The 10,445-nt window shown below is 40.9% G+C and overlaps 1 pseudogene; it reads left to right on the plus strand.

Annotated features, from left to right (window-relative positions):
* The first annotated feature begins 4,783 nt into the window (after positions 1-4,783).
* LOC140738041 (profilin-2 pseudogene) lies at positions 4,784-5,966 on the plus strand (annotated as a pseudogene).
* Positions 5,967-10,445: the final 4,479 nt, after the last annotated feature.

Genomic DNA, 10,445 nt, shown 5'->3' on the forward strand with positions numbered 1-10,445 from the left:
TGTGAGTGAAGGAGGCAGGCATTTTTTATAAAAACTACATAAAATCAGTCAGAAATTTGTGGAACTATACATCCTTACAATAACTGAGGTAAGGCACTAGGACTAGGCACGAAACATGCAGGCCGATTGGGAAAATCACGTTGGTAATGGACCTTAGGAGTGTGAGTTTGTTGAACGCCTATAAGATGGCTTTTACAGCAGTTTGCGCAAAATAATACAACCGTGGCTGACAAGGGAAATCAAGGCTAATGTAAAAACAGAAGGGAGGGCATGCAACCAAGCAAAAATTAGCGGGTAGAGAATTGGGAAGCTTTCAAATATTTACAGAAAGAACTAAAAGAATCATTAGACAGGAAAAGATAAAATATGAAAGCAAGCTGGCAAACAAGATCAAAGTGGATAGTAAAAGCTTTTAAGTAAAAGGTAGCTGCAGAGATGGAGGCATTAGCAATGATCTTTTAAAAATCATTGGACTCCACATGGTGCCACAGGACCGGAAAATTGCAAATGTCACTTGACTCTTTAAGGAGGAAGGCAGCAGAAAGGAAATTATAGATCAGTTCGACTGGCCTCAGTGGTTGTGAAAAAGTTAGAGTCAATTGTTAAGGACGAGGTTCTGGAGTGCTTGGTGACACAAGAAAAGATAGGACGACGTCAGCATGATTTCCTTCAGGGAAAATCCTGCCTGACGGGCCTGGTGGAATTCTTTGAGGAGATTACAAGTAGGATAGATAAAGGGGATATAGTGGCTGTTGTGTATTTGGATTTTCAGAAGGCCTTTGACAAGGTGTCACACATAAGGCTGCTTGCTAAGTTAACAGCCCATGGTATTACAGGAAAGTTACTAACATGCTTAAAGCATTGCTGATTGGTTGGAGTTAGTGAGTGGTTGGCTACCTGTTACTAGTGGTGTTCCGCAGGTGTCAGTGTTGGGACCGCTTCTTTTTATGTTGTATATCAATGATTTAGATGCTGGTATAGATGGCTGTGTGTTGCCAAGTTTTCAGATGATACGAAAATTGGTGCAGGGGCAGTTAGTGCTGAGGAAACAAGTAGGCTGCAGAAGGACTTAGACAGTTTAGGAATAGGCAGGAGAGTGGTAAATGAAATAGAATGTTGGAAAATGCATGTAGTAGAAATAAATGTGCAGACTATTTTCTAAACAGGGAGAAAATCCAAAAATCGAAGATGCAAAAGGACTCGGGACTCCTTGTGCAGAACACCTTAAAGGTTAACTTGCAGGTTGAGTCAGTGGTAAGGAAGGAAAATGCAATGTTAGCGTTCATTCCAAGAGGTCTTGAATGCAAGAGCAGGAATGGAATGCTGAGACTTTATACGGCACTGGTGAGGCCTCGCCTTGAGTATTGTGGCTCCTGATCTACAAAAAGATGTACTGGCATTGGAGGGGGTACAGAGACGTTTCACAGAGTTCACAGAGATGATTCTGTGAATGAAATGTTTATCATGCCAGGGACGTTTGATGGCTCTGGGTCAGTACTCAGTAAGATGACGGGGGAATCCTATTGAAATTTTTCGGATGTTTCAAGATGTAGCCAGAGTAGATGTGGAAAGCATGTGTCCCATGGTGCGGGAGTCTAGGACAACAGGGCACAGCCTCAGGATAGTGGGGCGTCTATTTAAAACAGAGATGTGGAGAAAATTCTTTAGCCAGAGAGTAGTGAACTTGTGGAATTTGTTACCGGTTGCAGCTGTGAAAGCTGGTTGTATCTAAGGCAGAGATTGATTGGACACGGCATCAAAGGTTAGGGGGAGAAGGCCGAGGAATTGGGTTGAGGAGGGTGAAAAGTATCAACCATGATTGAATGGCGGAGCAGATTCGATGCCTAACGGTCTAATTCTGCTCTTATGTCTTATGGTAAAGGGCGATTAGATAAGCCTATGGAGGAGGGGGCAGAAAAGTTTTTCAGGTAGATTTAGCAGGAAAGGATGAATGGAGTTTTGAGCAGAGCACAAGCATTGCATGAAATGGTTGATTAGGTCTCGTTTCTATCCATTAAATTACTTATAATCGTAAGCTACTAGCATCAAATACAGAGGAACTGAATAACCAATGCCAGCTTGCTAGTATCAACAGACAGCATACCATCATTTGTATCGTTCATAGCTGCATAGGGTCAGCAAGAACAATGTTATACTTTCTGCTTCAGATAATGCACTTTTCTGTGGGGGGGGGGGATGCGCAACACCATTCAGTGCACCTTACCTCGGAGTTCCGCTATCGTTTCAACTAGTTAATCAAAGCATATACGAGATAAGTGAGAAAAAAAGATATTTACAGTGAATTTCCTCTGAAACAGGATATCTGGAGCCATTTTCCGCTTGTTTTATAATGGTAAAATTTTTAGTGAAATCTACATAATTTTCATTCAACAAATCTAATGGCTTCTGCAAAATACTTACTAACAAACGATTCCGTTAGATCATGATTGAACGTATGAGTCCAAAAAGTGATAAAAATTCTTATTATAACATAGATGATAACTGTTTCCATTCTTTTAAAGATAGCTGAAAATCGATATCAAATATAAATGTTATAGTTAGATATGATAAGCGCTCGGTAATCACCAAGTCATTGATTCGCAGACAAAATAAAACCAGTGTGATTTCTGTGTTTTGTGCACGAGTTCAAAAGCCAATGAACATTTATATGGCTTGTTCTGATAAGTCCAAATTTGTTCTGCTGTGCTGGCACTGAATTGAAATAACAAATGATTTGGGTCAATACACCGGTTTTCCGAAGTTAGCTATTATAATTTTTTTTTCTCAGCTCAAGCTGGCATAGCCAAGGCACATTCATTTTTTCAATAGGTAGGAACTTTCCGACTATAGTAGTTAATGTTCTGGCTTTCTGGAGATTTACATGAATAGTGCTGTGTAGGTCTAGTTGTTTAATGCTATTGTGTAGTGACTTTGGGTATTAACAGCTGTACTTATTACTATTGGGGCAATGTACACCTTCTTCAGGTTCTATTGCCTTTTAATTTCCTCTTTTAATTTAGCATATTTCTGCTGTTTTATTCTTAGTGATTTTCGTATTTTTTTGTGCTTGGAATGGCTATTAGGTTGCTGTTAAGATGTTACTTAAGTTGTTCTTGATTGTTTATCCTGTAAGTATAATGTCTGGACAGATATTATGGATTGTCCTGTCTGTAACAATGGATGGGTCATAATATAACTTGTAGGACTCTGACTCTTAAACTGGATCAGAATTGTATTAATAGAAAGGTGTGTTTTCTTTTATATGTTTGTATGCTAAAGCAAGATTTTGGTGAATGATCCTCTGGTTCTCTTGGAATTCTCTGCATTTATCGTCTTTAATGTTTTGATCTTTTAGTATGTAATGGTAATATTCCTTATGTTAACCACTTGGTCCCGTATTGCTACGAGGAACCCTTCTGTTTCTGGGAAGAGGCAGGCGTTCGATGCTTCCTTGTCGACATCTAGTCTGCTCAGATCATGAAGGGTCATGGAGGGTCATTCTCTTCCACTGATTAACTTTTTATTCTATTAAGTTTCTCAGCTCAAACTAGTAAAACATGAGGTGCAGGCGTAGCCAAGCACGATCATTACTTATTTGCTAGAAATTTTCAGATTGTTCTAGTGATAGTTAGCATTGTGGCTTTCTGAAGATTTACATAGATATTGCTGTGTAGCCCTAATTGTTAAATGCTATTGTGCAGTGCTTTTGAGATTATACTGGTTGTAGACATTACTATCGGGACAATGCATACCCTATTCATCTTCCTAGGTCCTTCCGTTTCTTCTTCTAGTTCAGTATATATCTGGTGTTTTACACTTACTGATTTCTGTAAGTTGTGTGTGTTTGGATTGTCTATATCTATTAAGTGAGTTGTTCTTGCTTGTTTGTCCTGTATTATTATGTCTGGACGATTATTGTGGATTGTCCTATCTGTAATAATAGATTTGTTGTAAAATTGCAAGATTCTGACTCTAAAACCGAATCAGGCTTGTATTTATAGTAAGGTATGATTTTTTTTATGAGATCGTATTTTAAAACAAGATTTTGGTGAATGATGTTTGCCATTTGATTGCGCCTGTGTAACAATGTTCCCTCTAGGATGTGTACGTGCACAATTCTTTTGCTACTAGTCCACAAAGGAATTTAAACTGAGCCCAAAACGTTGTCACTCTTTGCCTCGTTGGCATGTTACATATATTTCGCGATATTTCAGGATGTGGCGAGTCTGCAGAGGGATATAGATAGGTTAAGTGAGTGTGCCAAGGTCTGGCAGATGGAATACAACGTTGCTAAATGCGAGATCATCCACTTTGGAAGGAATAATAGAAGAGCAGATTATTATTTCAATGGTGAAAGATTGCGGCATGCTGTTTTGCAGAGGGACTTGGGAGTGCTTGCGCATGAATCGCAAAACGTTGGCTCGCAGGTATAACAGGTTATTAGGAAGGCAAACAGAGGCGCGCCTCTGCGTGCGTGCACGCCGCGCGGCGTCGCCGGACACGCGCTCCGCACTCCTCCCCACCCCCAACCTCCCCCACTCCCCCTTCCTGTCTCGGCTCATTTTAAACGACAGCCGAGCCCACCTTCGTCCCATAGACCAAGAGATAGCGGCGGCTGCAAGAAGTAGTGGGAGAAAACAATTATTAAATAATCTAGTTTTTTTAAAAATCCTTTTGGTGGTTTTGTTGTGACCCACCCAATTTGCATTTATTTTTTAACCTCACGCACTCGCACCTCCCCACCCCATCATCTGCCGGCTGGGAGGCTCTGCCTTGCCCGTTATTATTCAAGCAGACGAGAGAGTGTGAGCCTGTGTGTGCGCGGAGAGAGCGGTGACAAGGGCGACCATGGCTGGCTGGAACGGTTATGTCGATAACCTGATGGCCGATGGAAACTGCCAGGACTCCACCGTCATCGGCAAGTACATGTGGGCTGCGTCGCCCGGAGGAGGCACCTTCTCGGTGGTCACGCCTCCAGAAATAGATGTGGTGGCTGGAAAGGATCGTCAAAGTTTCTTTACCAATGGCTTGGTCCTGGGTGGAAGGAAATGTTCCGTTATCAGAGATAGCCTGTTTGTTGAAGGTGACTGCACAATCGACATCAGGACAAAGAGCCAAGCTGGAGAACCAACGTACAATGTTTCTGTAGGCATAGCTGGCAAAATCTTGGCCTTTGTAATGAGAAAAAAAGGGACCCACGGAGGAATCTTGAATAAGAAGGCATTCACAATGGCAAAATACTTGAGAGAGACTGGGTTCTAGTCGACCAGGATTGCTACTCAGTGTTTAAAAAAAATTGCTATTAAAGTTTCCTTTAGCAGTCACCTGTTGTTTCACGTTGACGTTACAGAAAGTTTAATAGCAATGCAGGGTTTTGGGGGGTATGAGCCCATGTCTCTTTTGTATCCCTGTATTGGTGGGGAAAGTAAATTTTCATTTTTTTCCTTATGTACTCCAGCATTGGTTGTAGTCATGGGAAAGGAAAGTGTCCATGGGGTGGGTAGTCAACAAGAAAACACCATGGCTACATACCTGAGGAATTCTGGATACTACGCAGCCTCTCCCCATCCACCTACCAACTCATTCACCCTTGTCACGACCCAGTTGCAGTGGCACTGCTACCAGACTGTAGTTGGTTAGATTATTTTTTAATTTACCCATTTGATTCCCTTTGCCTCTTTACCACTTAATTGTAATAACATTGTAGATGTAATGGAAAGTAAATCCACTGTCTTGGCGCCATTAGCACAATAACTAAATGGTAATATGCATGTTATTACTTTTGATATTGTTGCAAACAATTGGGCTGACTTGCTAAGCCTAGGCATTGCTTTGTTTTAGTTAGAAAGTTTATTGGCATCCAAAGTCACCAAAGCAGGTTCTGATTATTCTCTATCTCCCTTCCCTTCCCCGTTGAAGTACTTATTGAAAATGATTGAAAAGGGGCTGGTAGTACAATCTAAGTGTTGCTGAGAGAGCACTTTCAGTAGTTACGCAAAAGGAAGTAGTTCTTCCTTTTTGTTTGAGCATGTTGGAACAGAACGTGTATGCCTATTTTTGCCATAATGTTCCTGACTTAGGTAATACTTGTATCTAGTTTGCCCGTTATCATTGCTAAAGCACCTGGATTTCAAAACCTGTTTACATCCATGAATAACTTTCCAGCAGCTTTGAAGGTGCACTCTGTTAAACTTGTATTAAGTTTTTTTGCATCTTAATTTCATGGGATGTGATTACAAAATTAGATATGTGTAAGTTACTTCCCCACGAACATACCATAATACTGACTCTGATCCGTTTATTCTCCAGTAACATTCCATCTTTGCAATAGATCGGGCACTTAAACGTTTTGCCAGCTCCTTTAATGTGAGTTTATATTTTTAAAAAGGTTGCCACTGGACAATAAATATCCCAACATAACCATCACAGATGTGTCCAGATTTGAGTGCTTCATAGGATCAATTAACATGTAGCTTGAGGGATTTTAAGAGCAGACTGCTATAAAATGATTGTGAAGGGTGACTGCCACCCCTCATACTGTATTGGTAATTTAGATAAATGTGTGATAGATAGTATGCCCATCAATGTTGATGATTTGAAGATCAAATTCGTATCTGATCAAGGTTGGCAGTCTTCTGCATGGAAATTAAATATTTCAAATCAAGGGGATTGATGCATTAAACCTGGTAAGCTCCTGCTGCAGAGGGAAACTGGAAGAATTGACTTATGCTCCTAATTGTTTTAAAATCTGTGGAAATGTCTGTTTTGAGCACAATACTAACTTGTGTTCGATTCAAACAATACGACAAAAGCTCTGTATTCATAAATGAATAAAATGGGAGTTGGTATTGTTTGGAATAATCACACGGCTGTCTTGTAAAATTATTTTGCAAATGTTTGTGTATCCTGTGCCATACATACTGCATAGAGATTTGCTGTTGTGAGATGGATTTAACTGCTGCTGTAAGGCTTTCAGTTGAATGGCACTTAGGGGCGTTACTCTACTCTAGCATATACTCAATGTTCAGGTCTTGTGAAATATGTACAGATTTAAAAATTCTTGTTGCTGACCTGTCCATTTTCTTTCTCTGCAATTTTGTTACATCTGGGATACCGTCTAACTCATCTGATTTTAAAATGCATTTACAGAATGCCAATATTGTTAAACCACCTTGTTTACAGACAGATGAAATAAATTTATTCCAAACAAAAGAAAAGGAAGGCAAACAGAATGTTGGCCTTCATTGCTCGAGGGATTGAGCTTGGAAGCCATGCTGCAACTATACAGGGTAATGGTGAGGCCGCACCTGGAGCAATGTGTGCAGTTCTGGTCTCCATACGTCAGGAATTGGAGGCAGTGCAGAGGAGGTTCGCCAGGTTGATTCCAGAGATGAATGGCGGTTAACCTATGAGGACAGATTGAGTCGCCTGGGACTATACTCTCTGGAATTCAGAAGAATGAGAGGGGATCTTATAGAAGCATACAAAAGTTTGAAAGGGATAGATCAGATAGAAGTAGGTTGGTGAGACCAGAACTAGGGGACATTGCCTCAGGGCGGAGACGAGGATAAACTGTTTTGCCCAGAGAGTCGTAAATCTGTGGAATTCTCTGCTCAGGAAAGCAGTTGAGGCTTCTTCACTAAGTATATTTAAGATAGAGTTGGATAGTTTTTACATAGTAGGGGAATTAAGGGTTATGGGGAAAAGGCAGGAAGGTGGAGCTGAGTTTACAGACAGATCAGCCATGATCTTATTGAATGGCGGGGCAGGCTCGATGGGCCGGATGGCCTACTCCTGCTCCTAGCTCTTATGTACATAATCACATTTTCTTTTCAGGTTTCTGGTGTGGATGGTGTTGACAACGTGCAGTTTGCGACGATTTGCTGCTTTTAGACCTGGCCGATGTATACTGTTTTTAATGAAGAGATTATTCAGTGCACATATGTTGTTTTCACTGGGCAAAAAAAAAATGAACAGCACAAAATATTTTGCACATACTGCCCATCACCAATTAGAGGGAACATTGTTATGCAAGTATTATTATTATTATTATGTAAACATTTCCTTTCAATTAACATCAGGTACCACTTCATTAACAAAATAGGACGATGCTGTATGGGTTGTTGAAATATGTTCTGAGACTGATAGGTTTACATTACCTCACTATTCGTCTTTAGTGCTGTTTTTATTGCAACTAATATGTCATGATTCTGATCAAACTCCGGAAGTGTATGTGGACTCATATTCTTTCATAGCTGTAAAGAGATCAACCCCGTGCTTGAAGTGTGACAAGTTCAGCAATGAATTCTGTAGTAAATAACTATTTTATTTGTGTTCAATATCTAATAGAGACGAGCAAATGTCGAATCCATTTGCAATATTAATAATCAAATTAAGGCGTTACCCAATTTTAGTCGAAGTACTTCGGTTTCTAAAATACAACACAAAAGTCATTAGTACTTAATCTGTTTTGAGAAGGTGTCAAACTTATTTTGATCGTTTTTTATATCCATTAATACAGTAGGTTTCATTGAAGTCATAATATCTCCAACATTGCAAAACCAGCTTTCTAAATAAACACATAGAAAGAACAGGAGTAATAATAAAACTTATCGTGCAACATCTTTCGACCAATACACCTTGCCATCCAGTTTTTTTTTTGCTAGGAAATAAACTAATTGTTCCATAGAAACCATACAGCATAATACAGGCCCTTCGACCACCAATGCTGTGCCAAACATGTCCCTACCTTACAATTACCTAGGCTTTACTCATAGCCCTCTATTTTTCTAAGCTTCGTGTAGCCATCTACGAAACAAAATAAATTAGAGGATTTACAGAAAAAGAGTAAAGAAAGAAACAATAATGTAGCGAAATGCATTGGAGGCAAAAAAAAAAAAAGCAGAATAGGAAAATGATTCATTAAAGTGTAATGTCAAGGCATGATTTGTGTTTACAAACAGGTGGGGACAAGGGTGCTGGGACAGGACCCACAAGCAGGACACAGACACGTCTTTCTTAGGTACAATGAAATAGTATTTATTACTCGCTACGCAGAAGACCGGGAAATCAAGGAGGACAAAGAGGAACACGAACCTCGGACTAGGGGACTAAGGACTAGGATCGCCGCGGACCTGGGACTTGGAAACAGGGAACTGGGATCGCCGTGACCCTGGGGACTGGGACCGCCACGGCCCTTGGACTTGGACCCTGGGTCCTTGATTCACCGCCGCCAGACACTTGGATACCATGGATCGCTGCAGCCAGAAACGTGGACACCAAAACACAGGACAAGGAAACTTGAACCAGGACTCCTCCTTCAGATCAGGCATCGAGCCGGGACTCTTCTTCGGGGGGTAGACACAGACACTGGGCATGACATCAAGCCGGAACTTCGCCTTCAACTCAGGCACCGAGCCGGGACTCTTCGAGGGGTAGACACGGACAAGGGTCATAAACGTCGAGTCAGGACTCCGCCTTCAGCTCACCTCTGGTAGATTGACCTTGCCCGGACCCACTCTGGTGACGGAAGGTGAATTGCTGGTACTCCGATGCGGGCTGGATCACTCTGGCGACGGAAGACGAATTGCTGGTACTCCGATGCGGGCTGGATCACTCTGGCTTGTCGTGGCGGCGGCAACTTGCAAAGGTTTCTTTACACTCTCACCCCGAACGGCTAACGCCAAGGGCTTATAAGCTGCCGGTTCGGGTCAGGGGTAGATTACCTTGATTGCCAAGCTCAAGGGACGCGTGAAACGGAATTAGACGGGAACAAGGAGTCAATGGTCCGGATCGCAACCTAACTAAATTTAAAGGGGAACCTATCCGGACCATGACAGAGCATCACTTAGTACGTGATTCCAGATCGACTTGTCCTAACGTATCATTAATTATGTTCCTTTACTCACCAGTGCTGTCAACGGTTGCCGGCCCTTTTGCCACAAATAGTCATTATAATGACAACACAGCAATATTGACATAAAAATATATATCGCCATCAAACTTCAACAACAAACAAGAGGAATAAAAAGCAGTTCATAGCAATTCTATGTAAACTTGTCAGCCATCCATTCGCTTCAGTTCACGATTTCTGATAACTTAAAACCAATGGATCGATATTAGATATATTTAGATGTTTAGCGATAGGTAGATAGATAGATGAACAGTCTGACAATCAGAAAGGCAGAAAGAAGAAAATAAGCTAATCCTTCCTTGTTTAGACCTACCTTTCATACTGTTAGCTTAAAATGTGTACAAAGTGCTGGAACTTGGTGTAAAAGTGCGAATGTCAAAATATTTTCAAAAGTTTAATCCCTCTTTACATTGTTGCAACTTGCTTTCACAATTAAATGATTAATTTGATCTTACTTTTATTTGTGCGTTTGCCAAGCCCAGATTTGCGCTCGGATATCATTCATTACAGTCCTTCTTTCATAAAACTTCCT

Source organism: Hemitrygon akajei, chromosome 2 (genome assembly GCF_048418815.1).
Source record: "Hemitrygon akajei chromosome 2, sHemAka1.3, whole genome shotgun sequence".
Classification (NCBI taxonomy): domain Eukaryota; kingdom Metazoa; phylum Chordata; class Chondrichthyes; order Myliobatiformes; family Dasyatidae; genus Hemitrygon; species Hemitrygon akajei.